General features: G+C 41.3%; 1 protein-coding gene across 2 annotated transcripts in view; it reads right to left on the bottom strand.

The window, feature by feature from the left end:
- Positions 1-20,308, bottom strand: part of LOC136857530 (putative leucine-rich repeat-containing protein DDB_G0290503) — a 356,474-nt gene that overhangs the window by 241,146 nt on the left and 95,020 nt on the right. The window lies entirely within an intron of this gene.

The following is a 20,308-nucleotide window of genomic DNA, read 5'->3' as shown; positions in this document are numbered from 1 at the left end:
TAGCACGACACGTTTGCCTCTAAGCTAAGAGTAGCAACCATCTTGCGCAAGCACCCATAAAGCGTCTCATAAGGAGTTGTGTATAGCCGCTATCTTGTGTCCGCCATCTTGCGCAAGCATCCTTAGGGCGTCTCAAGCCATCTTGTGCAAGGACACTTAAGCCGTCCCATAAGAGCAGTCGCTATCTTGAGCAAGCATCCCTAGGGCATCTCATAAGGAGCCATGTATAACTGCCATCTTGCGCAAGCATCCCAAGGGAGTCTCATAAGAACCTGTGTATAGCAGCCATCTTGCGTAAGCACCCTTAAGGAGTCATGTATAGCCGCCATCTTATGCAATTAGCGTCGAGAGAGGGCTGCTGTAGAATTTCTCTTTTTAAATTATCCACCACCACATTTCAAAGGTATCTAGCTAAAGATGACAGCACTGCGGATGCCAGGTGACGAATTTACATCTAAAGAGGGCAGCACGGTGCTCTCTGGATTAAAGATGGCGGATGACAGCTGTCAAAAAAGCACATGGCTTTGTTTCCAAACAAGAGCACGTGGAATTTGCCGCCACCACATTTCAAACTAAAGAGGGCAGCACTATGCTCTGTTGATTAAAGATGGCGGATGGTAGCTGTCAAAAAAGCACGTGAGTTTGTTTCCAAACAAGAGCACGTGAAATTTTTCAATTTGCCGCCACCACATTTCAAAGGTATCTAGCTAAAGATGGCAGCACGGTGCTCTCTTGATTAAAGATGGCGGATGATATCTAACAGAAATTTTCAAATTGCCCGCTACTACGTGCTTAAGGTAGTAGCCATAAAGAGGGCAGCACGGTGTTCTGTGGATTAAAGATGGCGGATGACAGCTGACGAAATTGCCCACATGATAGCAGCACGGTGCTCTGTTGATTAAAGATGGCGGATGACAAAAAAGCACATGGCTTTGTTTCCAAACAAGAGCACGTGGAATTTGCCGCCACCACATTTCAAACTAAAGAGGGCAGCACTATGCTCTGTTGATTAAAGATGGCGGATGGTAGCTGTCAAAAAAGCACGTGAGTTGGTTTCCAAACAAGAGCACGTGAAATTTTTCAATTTGCCGCCACCACATTTCAAAGGTATCTAGCTAAAGATGGCAGCACAGTGCTCTCTTGATTAAAGATGGCTGCTGTCATGTGGAATTGCCTGCCACCACAGGTATCTAGCTAAAGAGGGCAGCATGGTGCACAAAGATGGCTGCTGTCGAAAAGCATTTTTCAAATTATCCGCCACCACATTTCAAAGGTAAGTAGCTAAAGAGGGCAGCACTGTGCTCTATAGATTAAAGATGGCGGATGACAGCTGTCAATAAACATGTGGCTTTGTTTACCTCGCGCTAGTTAGGTTAAGTTGGTAGCACTAAGGTTTAGACCCGTCAAGATGGCAGCACTGCGGATGACAGGTGACGAATTTTGCATCTAAAGAGGGCAGCACAGTGCTTTGTGGTTTAAAGATGGCGGATGACAGCTGTCAAAAAAAGCACGTGGCTGTCAAAAAAACACGTGGCTTTGTTTACCTCGCACTAGTTAGGTTAAGTTGGCACTACTGAGGTTAGCGATGCGTTGTTGTCTGTCAAAAAGCACGTGGCTTTGTTTACAAATCTGTCAAAAAGCACGTGGCTGTCAAAAAGCACGTGGCTTTGTTTATCTCGCGGTAGTTAGGTTAAGTTGGCACTACTGAGGTTTAGGCCCGTCAAGATGGCAGTACTGAAGTTAGCGATGCGTTGTTGTCTGTCAAAAAGCACGTGGCTGTCAAAAAACACGTGGCTTTGTTTACCTCATGCTAGTTAGGTTAAGTTGGTACTACTGAGGTTTAGGCCCGTCAAGATGGCAGCAGTGAGGTTAGCGATGCGTTGTTGTCGATGACAGCTGTCCAAAAGCACGTGGCTTTGTTTACAAATTCAAAATCTCCCGCCAAAATTCAAATTTCACGCCAAAAATTCAAATTTCCCGCCAGAATTCAAATTTCCCGTGCCGCGGGCGGAGGAGGAGGCCGCCGAACTCTCCCATTATACTACTGACGGATAAACGGATGAGCTTAAATCAAGATAATTTCGAGAATTTAGTTGTAACATGTTTCAAAAGGAACTGAATTTGGATCATTAACGATTGTTTTGTGTCCGCCTCTGTGGTGTAGTGGTTATCCTGATTAGCTGCCACCCCCGGAGGTTTGGGTTCGATTCCCGGCACTGCCACGAAATTTGAAAAGTGGTACGAGGGCTGGAACGGGGTCCACTCAGCCTCTGGAAGTCAACTGGGTAGTAGAGGTGGATTTGATTCCCTCCTCAGCCATCCTGGAAGTGGTTTTCCGTGGCTTCCCCACTTCTCCTCGATGCAAAGGCCGGTATGGTACCTAACTTAAGGCCACGGCCGCTTCCTTCCCTCTTTCTGGCCTGTCCCTTCCAATCCTCCCAACCCTCCACAAAGCCCCTGTTCAGCATAGAATGTGGGGCCGCCTGGGCGAGGTACTCGTCCTGCTCCACACTTGTATCTCCGACCTAAAGTCTCGCTCTCCAGTATTCTTCCCTTTGGGCGGTAAAGGTGGGATCCCTCATTGAGTCTGAGGGAAAAGCCGACCCTGGAGGGTAAACAGATTAAGAAGAAAAAGAAGAAAGAAAGAAAGAAAGAAAGAAAGAAAGAAAAAGAAAGAAAAATAACTATGGTTGTTGTTGTTTTTGTTGTTTGGGTCATCAGCCCATCAGCTCTCCATGCTGCATCCTACATTTGCTGTGATCTGTTTGCCATATTCGTACCTTAGTCTACCCCTACCGTTCTTACCACCTACACTTCCCTCAAAATCCAACTGAGCAAGTCCTGGGTGCCTTAAGATGTGTCCTATCATTCTACCTCTTCATCCGTCCGACTTGTTGGCTGAACGGTCAGTGTACTGACCTTCGGTTCAGAGGGTCCCGGGTTCGATTCCCGGCCGGGCCGGAGATTTTAACCTTAATTGGTTAATTCCAATGGCACGGGGACTGGGTGTATGTTTTGTCTTCATCACCATTTTCATCCTCATCACGACGCGCAGGTCAAGAGTCAACTAGAAAGACCTGCACCTGGCGAGCCGAACCCGTTCTGGGATATCCCGGCACTAAAAGCCATACGACATTTCATTTGATCTCTTCTTCCCGTCAAATATCGCCAAATCGCTCTCCACTCGCCAATTCGATTCGGTATCTCTTCATTCGTGATTCGATCTACTCATCTCACCACATTTCAAAAACTCCTATTCTCCTTCTTTCTGAGCTAGTTATCGTCCATGTTTCACCTCCATACAGTGCCACGCTTCAGACGAAACTATACAATTTTTTAAAAATTACTCGCCGCGGTGAGATTGCATTCCGGAGAAAGTGGCATTCAGCCCCACTGTCGGCAGCCCTGACGATGGTTTTCCGTTGTTTCCCACTTTCACAGCAGGCACAGCTGTAACTTTATTAAGACGACGGTCACTGCCTTCCCACTCCTAGCCGTTTCTTGTCCCACCGTCGTCGGGGCAACGTATAGCAAGTTGTAAAAAATAAAAATAATTTAGTCCCATAGCTGCGGCTGTTACTGTGCACAGTTATATGTTTCCTAGAAAATATCAAACCAAACTCTATGGCAGAACAGCTCCGAAGGGCCATGGCCTACCAAGCGAGAGCTGCTCAGCCCGAAGGCGTGTGCAGATTACGAGGTGTCGTGTTGTCAGAAACGACGAATCCTGTCGGCCGTTATTCTTGGCTTTCTAGAACAGGGCAGCCATCTCACCGTCAGACAGCTCCCCCATTGTAATCACGTAGGCTGAGTGAACCTCGAACCAGCCCTTGCATACAGGTAAAAATCCCTGACCTGGCCGGGAATCGAACCCGGGGTCTCCGGGTAAGGGGTATGCATGCTACCTCTACACCGCGAAGCCGGCTGCCTAGATAATACAAATAATACTGTTTATTCTGCAGTTAACAAATAAGCAAATCAAAGCCATCTCTATAGAAGCGATGGAGACCGTCGGAGAAGTTGAAGATAGGCCTACGTAGATCTTTTTCCTATCTGTTGCTGTTACCGAGCCACAGAAATCGCTTACAATTGAGCATGACCTTCTGCGCCGTCACAGTCCGCTCTAACTGTATACATTCTAGCATTACATGATATGGGAGGCAGTGTTGCCAACTCAGCGGATTTTCCGCCAGATTTGGCGGATTATAAAATGGAACAGCGGATAAAAATTCCATTTAGCGGACAGCGGATATTTGATGGATTTTCGAACTTCTTTTAGCGATTTTCAGCGGTAACAATATCACCTTTCATCTCCAGGAGAAAAATAATAATATAGAACTTAGTGCAGCATAATAGTCTACTTATTTCTGTTGTATTGAACTTATGCTGCATACTACCAGTCGTTTTCTAGACCAGCTCTAGCCTACAGCTTCAGTCAGTATTTGTTACAATCGTTACTGCACTCTTGATGAGCCGGGTAGTGTCGTGTTTAATAATGTGTTTCTTTTGACATCAGGTTCTATTTGATACGTCAGTATGTCGAAGAAAAGGATTGGCAGTGCAATATAAATGCGAAATTGCTTGACGTTAATTCTTTCCGCACTTGTCAAAAACAATGAAAACAGTAGTGGAAGTGAAAATAACTTTCGAAATAGATTTGAAAATTCCCGTATGGTCTTTCCTGCTGTGAACTGCGAGCATATTCTTTGAAAAAGAATAGTACCATGTGGCTTCATATGAAACCACAGGACCTCAACTCAGCACATCTGCTTCAGAGCATATAGTGCGCGGAGGAGAATATGATGAACTCCTGTTCTGAAAATGGTGAGTGCTGAGTTAATCTATTTTATAAAAAAAAAGCTGGTATATGCTATTTTGCTACAGTTCGAAATTTAGCGGAATTTAGCGGATTTTCAACTAAAATTTAGCGGAGAAAAGATTTATGGGTTGGCAACACTGATGGGGGGTAGCCTGCAGCTCCCCGCAGATACCTTTGAACAATAATTATTTTTGTAGCATTTGCTGCACCAATCCGCTACTCTTAGTGTTGAGCTTTTCAGTTGGCCAGATCCACTAAAATCCTACATATTCCCCACCACACTTGCACTTACCCTTCTAGGAAGAAAAATACGTAATTGATAGGTGAATTTTTTTAATCCACAAAGATGTAGTCCAATGTTGCCAATTTAGCCATTTTTAGATAGTTCTAGCTATTTTGAAAACTCATTTGCTACAAAATATTGAGTTTAGCTACTACCTACATTTTAGCTACACTTTTCCGTTTGTGAGAAATGTTGGCTTTTTTCCAATTTAATACTTTTCCTTACGATTCGTGGATATTTTTTAATTGCAAGTGTGAAATAAAATCAAAGATCACAAGCACAAACAACTTGATAATCTTTAAAAGCGTTGCCGATTCCTTCACCAGCCTGCGTCAGCGAGCAGCACACTACAAGCTAAAATAGAAATACTGTATTTGTCCTAATATTGTGCTCGCCGGGCTGGGTGGCTCAGACGGTAGAGGGTTCCATCTTGGCTCAGTCCGATGGTATTTGAAGGTGTCTCATGTTGGTAGATTTACTGGCACGTAAGAGAACTCCTGCGGGACTAAGTTCCGGCACCTCGGTGTTTCCGAAAATCGAAAAACTAGTTATTGGAATGTAAAGCTAATATTATTATTAATCTATTTATTACAAAAAATATTAAAACTAAAGTCAGTCAGTCCGGCCATTCTATCCGGTCGATTTTCTTCAGTTTTTTAAAAAGCTGAAAGGTATTCATGCACAGATTTGTCATCAGGTACTATAAATCACTTAACTTCCTCCTTCCTCAAATTATCTGATTTTTCAATCTTTTGTCTCTTATCATATCTTTGGTTCTAATTGAGGTGCGGAGTTCATTTTGGCCTAAGAACACTCAGTGGATCAAGCTCTTTCATTTCAGTTCTTAACTATTCCAACTGGTTGATTCTGAGGAAAGTTATGAGTGTACATTCAATTTGACGTCTCATTTCTTCAACATTTCTTTCCCATTTAAACAATCATATCTTTCGTTCTAATTGAGTTACGGAGTTCGTTTTGGTCTAAAAACACTCAGTGAATCAAGCGCTTCCTTTCTAGGTAATAACTACTTAAATTGGTAGATTCTGAGGATAGGTATGAGTACATTTGTCTCCATGACGAAGGACTTTTAAACAGTTCGGCGCGTAGTTTTGTTCCAAGGAACGTTTAATTCAATTTCTTTGTGTAATGTATTTTCAAGTGTTTTGTTGACATAATATTACATTCTATTACCACAGAAGATCATGTGCTTTATTTCATTAACTGGAAACTTTACAAATACATCCGTGAGGATAGTAACGAACAACACCATACTTTGTACATTGCGGGCGGAGCCAGCGGGAAACTGCTATTATTATTATTATTATTATTATTATTATTATTATTATTATTATTATTATTATTATTATTATTGTGCTCTACTCGCAAGTGACCAGGCATAGTATCATAACTGAGTTTAACACACGCCAAAAATGAACAAATTTTACTGTAAAATTGACCGATGAACTGCGGTCACGCCTTCCACATAATGTGAATACTACGGAGATGACAGACATCTTGTTGGTGTTGTTGGGGAAATCCTGAAAGTACTGAAACCTTCAACTGTTGTATCGCGCGTGACCTCGGTGTTCTTTCTGATAATATAGACTTACTGATAACCCAGTGGGAAAATATTTCTTACACCAAATAGCAAAATACTTGAATGCAATAGAGTTTTGGTTTGTCTAGCCTTTTTAAGCTATTTCAGTCTGTAGGTAATTTTAGACACTTTTAGTTATATTTTAATACACTTTAGCTACTTTTTGTGTTCGTGAGTTGGCAATACTGTGTGGGTTTCACTTCTCTCTTCATTGTGATATGGAATATCTGACAAGATGAGGCGGGGTGAAACATGGAGGTGAATATTAACGCTCGGATTCATTTCATCCTCAGTGTCATAAACAGCTGGTCCCAAATCTTAGCCCAGGTGAGAGAGTAATAGAGCTGCGTGCATGGCGCTGATGAGAAGTCTGGAGAGCACTGTCGTGGGAAGTGACATTTGACGACCTCCGCCTGGAAGCTCTAGATTAATGTAGTGTAATATTACTCAGGTTACAGTCCGTTAGGCACTGTATTCGTCCCAGTACGGTGTGTGTCTGTTCTTGCGATAACTTGCTCGAGGAAACAGCTATCAACACGTCTGATGTTGGTCCTCACCAGTGTTGCGAACTCAGCGGATATTCCGCCAAATTTGGTGGATTTTTAAATAGAACAGCGAATAAATGTTCCGTTTAGCGGACAGCGGAATTTCTGACGGATTTTCTAACTTCTTTTAGCGATTTTCAGCGGTAATGATATCACCTTTCATCATCAGGGGAAAAAATAATAAAGAACTTACTACGGCATAATAGACTAGTTATTCCCGTTGTATTGAACTTACGCTGCATATTACGACTCGTTTTCTAGACCAACTCTGGCCCACAGCCTCAGTCAGAATTTGTTGCAATCGTTACTGCACTCTTGATGAGCCGGGTAGTGTCGTGTTTGATAACGCGTTTCTTTTAACATCAGGTTCTTTTTGGTACGCCAATATGCCGAAAGAATAGGTTAAAAAGTAGTCATATTTCGTAAAGAGTGGTTAAATAATTAAACTTTAAAAGATTAGTTGGTTGAGCTTCCCGGTGATCCCAAATACGGACGGTGCATCCAATAGCAGTGCAATATAAATGCGAAATTGTTTGACATTATTTCTTTCCCCACTTATCAAAAACAACGAAAACAGTAATGAAAGTGAAAATAATTTTCGAAATAGATTTGAAAATTTCCGTATTATTTGCTTTCCTGCTGTGAACTGCCAGCATATACTTCGAAAAAGAATGGTACCATGTTGCTTCATATGAAAGCACAGTGCGAGGAGGAGAAGATGAACTCCTGTTGTGAAACTGATGAGTGTTGAGTTAATCTCTTTAATTAAAACCTAATAAAAGTCAAGATATAGAATATACTAAAATCCCCCAGTGCGGCGGCAGCTAATAATGTAACTGCAACTATGTACAGAACCTTCGGTATGTTAACGCGTCTTTAAACAAGTAGAAAAAACTAGAAGCAATTCACTGTGGCTTCAGATAGCGTGCATGCGTAAGTTGTGTGAAAACGTTCCACGTACAGAAAGGGAAAGTTTCACAGTGGAAAATATGGTAATGTATGTCAGCGAAGCCCTAAGAAGTTTATCACTAAATACTATCTGAGCTACAAACATCAAATTTTCAACACCTCTTTGAAATAGGACCTCATATTTACGCCATATTAAGGCCTCTACCAAACACCCAGCTTATTTTCGTATAGTCCTAATACAAGGAGATCACATCCCGAATTAGTTCGAATTACCAGAGTTCAATTATAATACAGAGTGACACAAAAGCTCGTTAACATTTGACGAGGCAATATTTCACAGAATATTGGAGGTAGAGAAGTAATAGTTGACAGACATGACTAACATGACATGGGGTTTAATTGACACCAAAATAAAGTACACAAAATGACCAACAGATGGCGCTGGACAACAACACGTCAGGTACAAATGGCCACACATGCTTGACAGAACATGCGGTTTTCTGACACCAACAACGAGTGCACAAACAGGCCTAACTGATGGCTATGGACAGCAACACGTCAGTGATGCGCAGTGGACCTGTATACCGCATAAAAGGAGTTGTGATGAAGGGTGTCAGATACGCCTGCAATCGCGGCATGTTGACGTTGCCAGAAAAAGCACTGTTCTGAAGCTTTATTTACTTTCATTTGGAATAAATAAAACCTCATGTCATGTCAATTATTACCTCTCTATCTCCAATATTCCGTGAAGTATTGCCTCGTCAAATGTTAACGGACATTTGGGTCACCCTGTACATTAAATGACTTGCCATACTTGAAGACTCCGTACAGCAACTTGTTTTTAATGTTTAAAATTTGCTTCTCATCGCACCGACATAGATAGGTCTTATGGCGACGATAGGAAAGGGCTACGGGTGGGAATGAAGCGATCGTTGTCTTAATTATGGTGCAGCATTTGTCTGGTGTGGAAATTGGAAATCATGGAAAATCATCCCCAGGGCTGTCTATAGTAGGGTTCGAATCCACTGTCCCCCAAATGTAAGCTAACAGCTACATGCGTCGAACCGCGTAGCCTGTTCGCTCAGTACAGAATAAAAAAAAATATTATAATGCACCAACCAAAATGATAATAATAATCTGAGGGCGGATTTGTATGGTGTATTAGGTTAGAATGCAAACTTACTGGACCGAGCAACAAGTGTACACTAATCTGTATAACGATTATGCTATGAGGTTTGCATAAACATTAGGGGTTCGGCCCATCAGAACTCCTAGAGGCCGATTGCAGAAACAATGACTAGTTCTAAGCCTTAGACAACGTCTACCTAAACAACGTCTAAGTTGTGCATGGTCTTCCATTGCATAAACATCGTTTAAAGTTTCAATATTGGTTCGAAAATGGAGACGGAAGTATCTTTCACGTAACTCTTTGCTTGTCGCAACCAATGAAATTCGTCGGTGCGCGCGCCGAACGCTGGTTAGCTAAACATGAGCATGACTTGCCCGCAGATAAGAATATCGCTTTCGGTGGAAATTAAATCTCATAATATTATCGACACTAAAGCGACACGCCACCGCACGAGGAAATGTAGCTTTATTTATAGTGTCGTTACGGTGAGTGCTATATATTCGTAAATAGCTTCGGCGACGGGAAGATGAAAAAATAGTACTGTGTAACCGAATAAATTGTACGGGCCATGTAGATGTATTCTGGAGATCATACTGTAGATTCGAAACGCATCATCGGCAGCCCTGAAGATTGTTTTCCATAGTTTCCGTGTTTTACACCAGGCAAATACTTTCGCAGTCCTCTTTAAACAATAATCGCCACCATCACCCCACCACTTGCCTTTTCCTATCTCATAGTTGCCGAAAACTTATCTGAATAAGCGCGACGGTTATTAAAAAACCCACATACATCCTACTTTTTAGTTGTCACTATTATGTGTAAATATAATTTAAGTAAATCCCTCCCGGTTGATGTATATGACAGCCCTCTGACGATTAAGACAAGTCATTCTGACATATATGTAGTCGAAGTGACCTATAATTCCATGGAAATTATCCCATGTATAATAAAATATTGACAAGAATTGTAGTCAAGTTACAGTTACCGGACTGTCCCTTTGTCAGTTTCAAGAAAGAAGTCTCTTGAATAGCGAAATCTTATTTTAAGCTGTACCACCTCGTACATTTCAAATGAATTGCTGCGATTTCGCAGGGTAATACCTACAGTGAGGCCGTCGGACTAACCTTTCTTCCCGGAATCGTCTCAACATGGTAGTACAAATTACATGTTTCATAGTGCATAACTTCTGATTGTGATTCACTCCTCACATTTGAGATTAAACAGTGTTCTCAGCAGTGTTTAAACTTGGCCGGTTGAACATCGGTTTTAGACAGTGTCTAAGTGATAAATAACGTCTGTGCAATGCAGCAGGCATACTTAGACATTGTTTAACCGTAGACATCTTCTAAACACCGTTTCTGCAATCGGCCCCTAGAGTGTATGTTACTCTCACTACATCACGGAAGAGCGGCCTAGACGACATTTCCTAATAACAAAATTAGTTTGCGTTCTAACATATTACTGCATAAAAATCCGGGGTCTAATCATCATCATCATCATCATCATTGTCGGCGTCGTCGTGTCAATGAACCTCTTAAGCGCACTGAACTAAAAGTGAGGAAAGTGTGGAAATGTATTAATTTACAGAGAAGAATGTGTAACATTATTTGTTTTTTTTTTTTTTTTTTGCTAGGGGCTTTACGTCGCACCGACACAGATAGGTCTTATGGCGACGATGGTATAGGAAAGGCCTAGGAGTTGGAAGGAAGCGGCCGTGGCCTTAATTAAGGTACAGCCCCAGCATTTGCCTGGTGTGAAAATGGGAAACCACGGAAAACCATTTTCAGGGCTACCGATAGTGGGATTCGAACCTACTATCTCCCGGATGCAAGCTCACAGCCGCGCGTCTCTAAACATTATTTGTTAGTAAATGTGTATTTTGTAAAGAAAGTGGCTGGTCGTCCTGCTGTGGACCAACACCCTGGCGAGCCACACAAACACAACTCACGTACAGGTCACTTATCTACCCACGAGCCCACGCGAGCAGTTGATTGCAGATAATTGGATGCTGTCGCCGGACAGTTTGTATGCAAACTTTATCCGATAACGAGCAACATCTGTCTGCTCTAAAATAGGATATACATGCTGGGAATATAATATGAAGTAGGTTGCCTTCAATGTTCGTCAAGAATGCTAGCTGTCCACCTCTGTGCTGTAGCTGCCAGCCCCGGAGGCCCGGGTTCGATTCCCGGCTCTGCCACGAAATTTGAAAAGTGGTTCGAGGACTGGAACGGGGTCGACTCAGCCTCAGAAGGTCAACTGAATAGAGGGGTGTTCGATTCCCACCTCCGCCATCCTCGGAGTGATTTTCCGTGGTTTCCCACTTCTTCTCCAGGCAAATACCGGGATGGTACGTAAGTTAAAGCGACATCCGCTTCCTTCCCTTTTCCTTGTCTATCCCTTCCGATCTTCCCATCCCCGCATAACGGCCCTGTTCAGCACAGAAGGTGAGACAGCCTGGGCGAGGTACTGGTCCTCCTCCCCAGTTGTATCCCCGACCTAAAATTTAGTTTAGCCACAAAAAAGTATGTTGCGTTTGAGTAAGCAAGGAGTGCGGATGTGCTGAGTTGAGCGCGGAGTAATAAGCAACACGTTGGCACAATACAGGATAGCGATAGGGAGCTGGCACTGTGGAAGCGAAAGTAGAAATTAGAAAAGAGAGAAGAGTGAAGATAAATGGTGAGAAAGTGGGGATGTTGGCAGCTCTACTGGTGGCGGTGGTGGTGGTGGTTGTGCTGTTGATATTAGGGGGAGTTGAAGTTAATCCGGATCCTGGTCCAGTGGGTTCCATTGGGTGGAAGGAATTTGAAGCGATGAAAGAGATGATAAGAGAGGCATGTCAGACGGAGCAAATAAGGGAAATGTTTCGAGAACTATCTAAGAAGTTTAAGGACTTAAAGCTGAGTATTAAGGAAGATGCGAGGAAAATAAAGGAGGAGGGAGGGTGTAACAAAGATGAGCTGCAAATATTGAAGCAGAAGGTAAGTAGTTTAGAGCAAGATGTGATGGAGGAGAAGTATTAGTAGTGAGGGGTGATCAAGAAATGATGAAGAAACATATTTTCATTTATGACGTACAAGAAGAGGAAAAAGAGAGTAAAGTGGAACTAGTGTACAAACTGGTGGAAGTGGTGCAGAATAGAATGAAGATTAACTTTAGTGAAGTTGATATAGACGATGTGCATCGGGTCGGAAAAGTTAAGAGAAGAAGGCCCATTATAGTGATATTATTATCTACATTGATGGCAGACGTTGTGACAAGGAATGCAAGTAATTTAAAAGGAGAGAAAGTATGGATAAGTAGGGAGATGGACAGTGAAGCCATTAAGAAGAGCAGAAACCTGAGCAGGTATTTAAGGGAGGCAAGAAAACAAGGCCTTAAAAAGATTGTCAATCACATATAAACACGTAATGCATTATACATAATAATAATTAACATCTCTCAGCACATTTTAGCCACTTTATACATTCTCCAAGCATTCGGAGCACACGATAGTTGAATGATCGAGACGAGTATATATCGTCGCACTTCTTGCAACTGTGCCTGGTAGATCTGTCCTTTTTCCCATCACAGTAAGCACAGCGGCCCGTGTGGTGGCTAGAATTCTCCAACGGGTGTCCTTTAGGATTAATTTTGAAAAACTCATGGATCCTTGACGGGAAGTTACCAGGTATATTATTTAAGGACGCTCAGTTTCGCACACATGTTCCGCAACAAGTTCGTAGGACAAGCGGCGAAAGAACTCTTAGCGTAGCATGGGGTTGTCAGGATTATTTGCTTTTAACTTGCAACAAGGCACTATCCATATGACCAAGAACCACAAATAGTGACATGAAACCTCCAGTTGAAGTGTTATTACCTACTAAAGTAGCCCACTTACAATACTTATCAAGCAGCGACAAATAATATACGGCAATAGTCGCGCGAGACTGTCAGTCCGTATCAGCTATTTGATTCAACAGTACCGCACAGAATGAACCAAAATGAGAAAATCATGCATGAGAACTGTTGATAGGAAGGTATTGAAATCACATGTTTCCTAAGGTCAAGCGCAAGCAGAGGGAAGAGCAAAATAGCAGCCTGCGGACTATGAGCACTGCAGAGTTAAAGTCTCCATCCGACGGAAGAATTGCCATCAACAGCGCCATACACCCTCACTCCATATGGACACTACGAAGAGGTCTGGAGTTTGAATCCAGGCTTTGGAACGCAGTCTAGTGATTAGAAATTGTATACTACTACCTCGCCTACTCTGCCGCCCAACACTGCGATGGTGAAAATTGTTTCCACCAAGTTATTTGTGTTGATCTTAACACATACCTCAATTTACACTCAAAAAACTCCACTACCAGAGACACTCAATAGTTTATACATCCCTCTAATGAGATTTTTGAGAGCGAGTTTGAGTCACGTAGCTGTCAGTTTGAATTATTATTATTATTATTATTATTATTATTATTATTATTATTATTATTATTATTATTATTATTATTATTATTACTGTATACAAGAATCACAATATGCAAACACAACTTAAAGGTTTATTTTTGTGAGATCTTTAACACGATACATAAGAACAAATTGTCTTTGATGAACTTTTTTCTTATTCTGAGCACACGTTAAATTACACAGTAAATTTGATGCTGTACTGAGAAGTATGTACATTTATACTGATTTACCCTACTATGTACAAACTGATTTTCATTAACGATGTAGAATGTAAAGAACATATGAACGACTATAATAGCTGATGGTTATCTACTGTCTGAAATTCTAATCGTTTAAATACAATGCGGAATAATACTAGAATGACTACTGATAGCTAAGGCCTCCATGATGATTAATATAATCCTAGCTTGAATACTATACAATATTTTATTATAGCAGAATGCTATCTGACTTGGCTAATTTATAAGGAAGGAGAGATTTAATGAGGCTGTAGCGAGTCCTGAGGCGATACCTCCCGATCAACGTTCGGTCCGCCTATTCAGTCCACATTTTCAAGAGGGTACCTCCGTGGCTGGCCTACAGCGTAGAGCTGATCGTTGGACAACAGCTGACTACCCGCTGTCTGTCATATCCAGCCCTGTATATACAGTATACTAGATGGCTGACGCGGCTAGAGGATTCGATCCCGGGATCCCGAGGATCCCGGGCGCTTTTCAATCCCGTAGTTTTCGGGTTTAAGTTTTCCGCATTAACATAATTTCTAAAAATTTGCAAAATAGACTGCGCGAAGCGAAACTCTCAGTGAGTTTGAATATTCCAGTGCAGTTGGAAGAGTCCGATTTCGAGCTCATCGATGAAATCATTAACGTCTTGGCTCCAGTCAAATTAACTGTAGACGCACTCTGTCACACTGATGCGAATTTATGCACAGCTGATGCTGCCCTTACGTTTCTTTTTAAGCAGTTAAATGACAATAGCTCCGAGTTGGCTTCTAAATTCAAGATACATTTACAAACGCGCATGAAAGATCGCCGAAGAAGTGAGTTGAGTGGCGTATTATTGCTACCTACAAAATCATAGTGACAATGTGGCGTTGGCGTTCGATAATGAAATACAGCGTACATTTTCAAGTCCGACCAAAGTCCTGATAAAAACAGATTGTTTCTTTAACTGAGAGATTAAATGGTAAAAAATGACGAAGAGGAAGAACAAAATATGCAAGTCGAGCCTACAAATACAGAAAAAAGTGACTTGACGCTCAAAGAAAAGCTTCATTTGAAAATAGAAAACGGCATGAAAATTATGTCTCCTGAAGCATTAAATGAAAATGAATTTTCCAGAATTGTTAAAAAGGAAATGAACCTATACGAGTCTTCAAATTCTACTCGGAACTATAACCTAGAGCAGGCTTATAAGTATTTACAAACGATTCCTCCAACTTCCATCGAACCTGAACTCGCTTTCTCAGCCTCTGCATATATGTGCAACAAATTGAGAAGCAGGCTTGGTGATGAGACACTGGACGCGTTGTTATTTCTCAGATCATATTTTCGTAATTTAAATTAGAATGTTCCTATTAAATTAGTTTTCTTTATATTTACGACAAATGTGAAATGTGACAGATTAATGTTATTTTTAAATACTTTTTGCTAAGAAATTTTCTACCTACTTATTATGTTGTTACATAAAAGTTGTCTATTTAGTCTATGTTCAGAGAGATTGTTGTTAATTTCCAAAGTTTATTTTCATAGTTTGTTACATAAAGGTTTTTTTTTTTTCAATTTATGTAAGTTTAAAGAGATCTCACTGATTCTTGGAAAAAAAAAATTAACACAGAGACTGAGTGATTTTAAATCTGGTTAGTCTGACTCTAAGTCGGATTGGTTAGAGTGATTACATTACCTAGGTGTATACAGTAAAATATGTTGATTTTGTCTAAATTTCGATTTGCTGATTAAACAGCTGATTTCTGTAAGATTTTCTTATTTTTTATTTGTAACCATCACTCCCGGGATAATCCCGGGATCTCGGGACTGACCAAGTGTAATCCCGAAATCCCGGGATTAGAAATAAGGGCTGGGATCAAATTCCCTACGTAACGCCACAACGCTGCGTCAGCGCGCCGGCTGGAAGTACCACGTAATTCCCGGAGTCGATGAGTGAGCAGGTTGCATGCTTCCAGGCGAAGGACACTACAACAATTATTATTATTATTATTATTATTATTATTATTATTATTATTATTATTATTATTATTATTATTATTATTATTATTGGGGCCTCCGTGGCTCAGGCGGCAGCGCGCCGGCATCTCACCCCTGGATACCGTGGTTCACATCCCGGTCACTTCATGTGAGATTTGTGCTGGACAAAGCGGAGGCGGGATAGGTTTTTCTCCGAGTACTCCGGTATTTCATTCCAGCAACACTCTCATTAACATTTCATTTCATCTGTCAGTCGTTTATCATTGCCCCAGAGAAGTGCGACAGGCTTCGGCAGCCGGCACATTTCCTATCCTCGCCGCTAGATGGGAGGTTCATTCATTCCATTCCTGACTCGGTCGAATGACTGGAAACAGGCTGTGGATTATTATTATTATTATTATTATTATTATTATTATTATTATTATTATTATTATTATTATTATTATTATTTCCAAGACTAAAGTGCTGTCAGTAGGAAAGAAACATAAGAATACTGAATGTCAGGTCATGAATTCAAAACTGGAGGTGTTCTGACTCGAAAAATGTTATGGTGTATTTGTTTCAGACGACCCCGCGGTGTAGGGGGTAGCGTGTCTGCCACTTACCCGGAGGGTCCGGGTTCGCTTCTCGGCCAGGCCAGGGATCTTTACCTGCATTTGAGGGCTGTTTCGAGGTCCACTCGGCCTACGTGATTACAATTGAGGAGCTATCTGACAGTGAGACAGCGGCTCCGGTCTAGAAAGCCAAGAATAACGGCCGAGAGGATCTGTCGTGCTGACCACACGACACCTCATAATCTGCAGGCCTTCGGGCTGAGCAGCGGTCGCTTGGTAGGCCATGGCTATTCGGGGTTGTTGCGCCATGGGGTTTGGATTTTGGTATTAGTTTCAGTTTAAGGAATATATCGGAAGAAGTTCTAAATCTACTTCAAGTTCACATTTAAAAAGTAATATCTCTTCCAGGCAGTTATAAAATTATGTAGTTGTTAACTCGACTGTAAGTTAATTCTAGTTCACGAGAAGAGAGCGTTGGGGTTCCTCCTCGTTTCGTCTCCGTGAGGAAATTCTATTTCATCTCAATTACCCGTGCGGTATGCAGATTAACTCCGGGGAAGTGCGGCGTGCCTCTTACTCCACATACACAGGAGTCTTCCACTGTGAGCGCAGTGAGCTTACTTCATTATTTGGCATATGAAATAGAAAGTAATGATAAAAGGAACCACATCACAGTTACACAGTCAGACAAATATGAAAAAATATGACAGGATTTGGTCTATTTATCTCGAAACTGTCTCCCCTAAGTATGGAAATTGCCTTTTCGAGCGTGGCCGGTTCACTGAAAGGACGTGGGTTCGATACCGTGTCAGGAAGTCGAGAAATTTAGAAACGAGGTTTCCACTACTGGAGAAGCACAGAGCTAAGGACTCACTGACAAGGGGAGGTCACGATGTCTGCATCACCGATTTTGTTCAAACTTTGTAGGTTGGTAGTACTACATCACAAAATGACACTGGCAAAGTAGTAGTGCGCAACACTCAAACATTTTCGAAAAAAAGCGATTTTGAAAATGTCGAAAAAAGTTAAGAGATGTTTAGCATGCCAGGTACCATCAAACGAGACACTGTGGCGCGGTAGTCGAGTGGTTAAGGTTCTTCCACAGATGGGTTCAAGTCAGGTGATTTTGCAGGCCTACCGAGATGGAATAGAGTGGGAGAGTGTTCATTAAACCAGTCACATACGCGTCCAGCCCGATGTTGTCATCTTCAGAAATCGGGGTATCAATAACATACTCATCATGCAGATGTTGACTGAAAGGCAACACTGATCATCCAGAATGTTTAAATAAACACTCTGGTTCATGTTAGAGGTCACCTCAGGGAGCGGGCCCAATCCATGATAGGAAAGACACCCCCAAAACATCACAGATGCACCTTCGGCTTGAACCTGACCTTGCACACATCCAGGATGAAATACTTCATTTGACCTTCGGTTCACCCAACGACGTGCGTCATTACAATACAGACAAAAAATGTGATTCGTCAGACCACAGTACGTTCCGCCAGTCAACTGCTGCCCACGTTCGATTATTTCCAGCCCACTGAAGACCCGCGGCTTTATGTGCCTGTGAGAACAAAGGCCTCTTGCGAGGTGACCGACTCCAAATGTTCACTGCATGCAGTTCCCGTCGCTACGTTCTCTCGATAACAGGTTGGGATGGGCCTTCATTCACTGACTGCAGTAATGTCTGTCGGGTTTAGAAGCGATTGTGATTCACAAGCCGTGAAACGCGTCTCCGGTCCCTCTGTCAGGATCTTTTTCCAACCACAATTCTGACGTCATGTTTCGGGGCTTGTAGACACGTTGAACAGTCCGCTGCAAAACACCAACAAATCCAGCAACTTCACGCACCGTATGGCCATGAGACGGCTAAACACCATTGCCTCATTTTGCCACTCTCACACATCCTTACATCTATCCATGTTGACGTACACTGTCCGCTTGAAGCATCATTGTCTCACTGATTGCTACTGCCTTATGCTCACGTAGAGGCAGTGCGCGTGCGGTTGAGCACGGGACTCGTTTGCTGCGCCATATGTACAGGCTTAACGATCCATCTGTGCGTGCGCACTCGGGTGACTAATTTTTTTGTCCCGTGAGCTTATATCGCATAGAAACAGGAACGGTAAGTTGATTTAATACCTCGGCTCTACTACAACAGATCCAATGCTGAATGAGGTACATCTCTCGTACTTCAGACTGACCCTAAAATATCCATCACTGCTGACAATGTAAAGATGTACTTTCCCCCATAGAGTAAATAGCAAAGTATTTGATGCAAAAAACAACAACACAAAATGAAGTATTATCTTTTTCTTAAAAAAATTCTGGTATCATAGCAGCCCCAAACAAAATCATCAACGACGTCCTTAAAACTCACGCTCTGTGAAGTAATTTTTTTTTTGTTTTTGCCAGGGGCTTTACGTCGCACCGACACAGATAGGTCTTATGGCGACGATGGTATAGGAAAGGCCTAGGAGTTGGAAGGAAGCGGCCGTGGCCTTAATTAAGGTACAGCCCCAGCATTTGCCTGGTGTGAAAATGGGAAACCACGGAAAACCATTTTCAGGGCTGCCGATAGTGGGATTCGAACCTACTATCTCCCGGATGCAAGCTCACAGCCGCGCGCCTCTACGCGCACGGCCAACTTGCCCGGTGTGAAGTAATTTTACCGATTACTTGTTGAAAAAGTAATGTGTAATTCAATCGGTTATTTGAGGGAAAAATAGGTTTAATGCTTATATGCATTCAGGGAGAAAGCATATATGCCGAATGTCCGACTCATTATAAGGGTTATAAGCTGAAATATTTTAGATAATCAGTGGTTTTAGCAGAATCTACCTTCACCGGGTCTGTTCGGAGGCCACACGCCATAATAATAATAATAATAATAATAATAATAATAATAATAATAATAATAATAATAATAATAATAATAATAATAATAATAATAATAATAATAATAATAATAATAATAATCTGCAGTAGAGGTGAGGGTACATAAAATGGAGAAAGCTTATGGTGTCACCAAAGATATCTACAATAAAAGATGCCTATCCAAAAATACAAAAATATGGCATTACAACACAGTAGTGAAGCCAGAATGCCTATATGCAAGCGAATGTCTGGCATTAAACTATAATTTAGATAAACTAGAAATACTAGAAAGGCGAATCATGAGGAAAATATTAGGCCCACAAAACACAGCAGAAGGTTGGAAATTACGAAGTAATGCTGAAATATATCAAAAAATAGAAAATATATCAGATGTAATGAGGAAAAGGAGACTTATGTTTTTTGGACATTTATATCGAATGCAAGATAGTAGATTAACCAGTAAGATTTTCAGATATTTGTGGGATAAGAAATCAACGACAAGCTGGGTCAATGAAGTAAGAAAGGATTTAGAAAAAAACAATATAACAACAGAAGAAATAAATAATAGAGAAGGCTTTCGGGAAAAAGTATTGAAAATAGAAGGATTCCAAGGTAGGAAAGTAAACAAGACTGGTTCAAAGTGGTCTGAAGACAGAAAGAAGAAACATAGTGAACAGATGAAAGCGTACTGGAAGAAAAGGAAAGAACAAAGAAGAAGGAATTGAAATTGGCACGTGGTCCTCTGGTGGCCCATTCGAAAGAATAATAATAATAATAATAATAATAATAATAATAATAATAATAATAATAATAATAAATATATTATAAATAATAAATATATTATTATTATTATTATTATTATTATTATTATTATTATTATTATTATTATTATTATTATTATTATTATTATTATTATTATTATTGTTGTACCGGGGGTAC

The sequence above is a fragment of the Anabrus simplex genome, chromosome 1 (assembly GCF_040414725.1).
Source record: "Anabrus simplex isolate iqAnaSimp1 chromosome 1, ASM4041472v1, whole genome shotgun sequence".
Classification (NCBI taxonomy): Eukaryota; Metazoa; Arthropoda; class Insecta; order Orthoptera; family Tettigoniidae; genus Anabrus; species Anabrus simplex.
The sequence above is the reverse complement of the archived record's forward strand: the minus strand, read 5'-3'. Positions and strand labels throughout refer to the sequence as shown.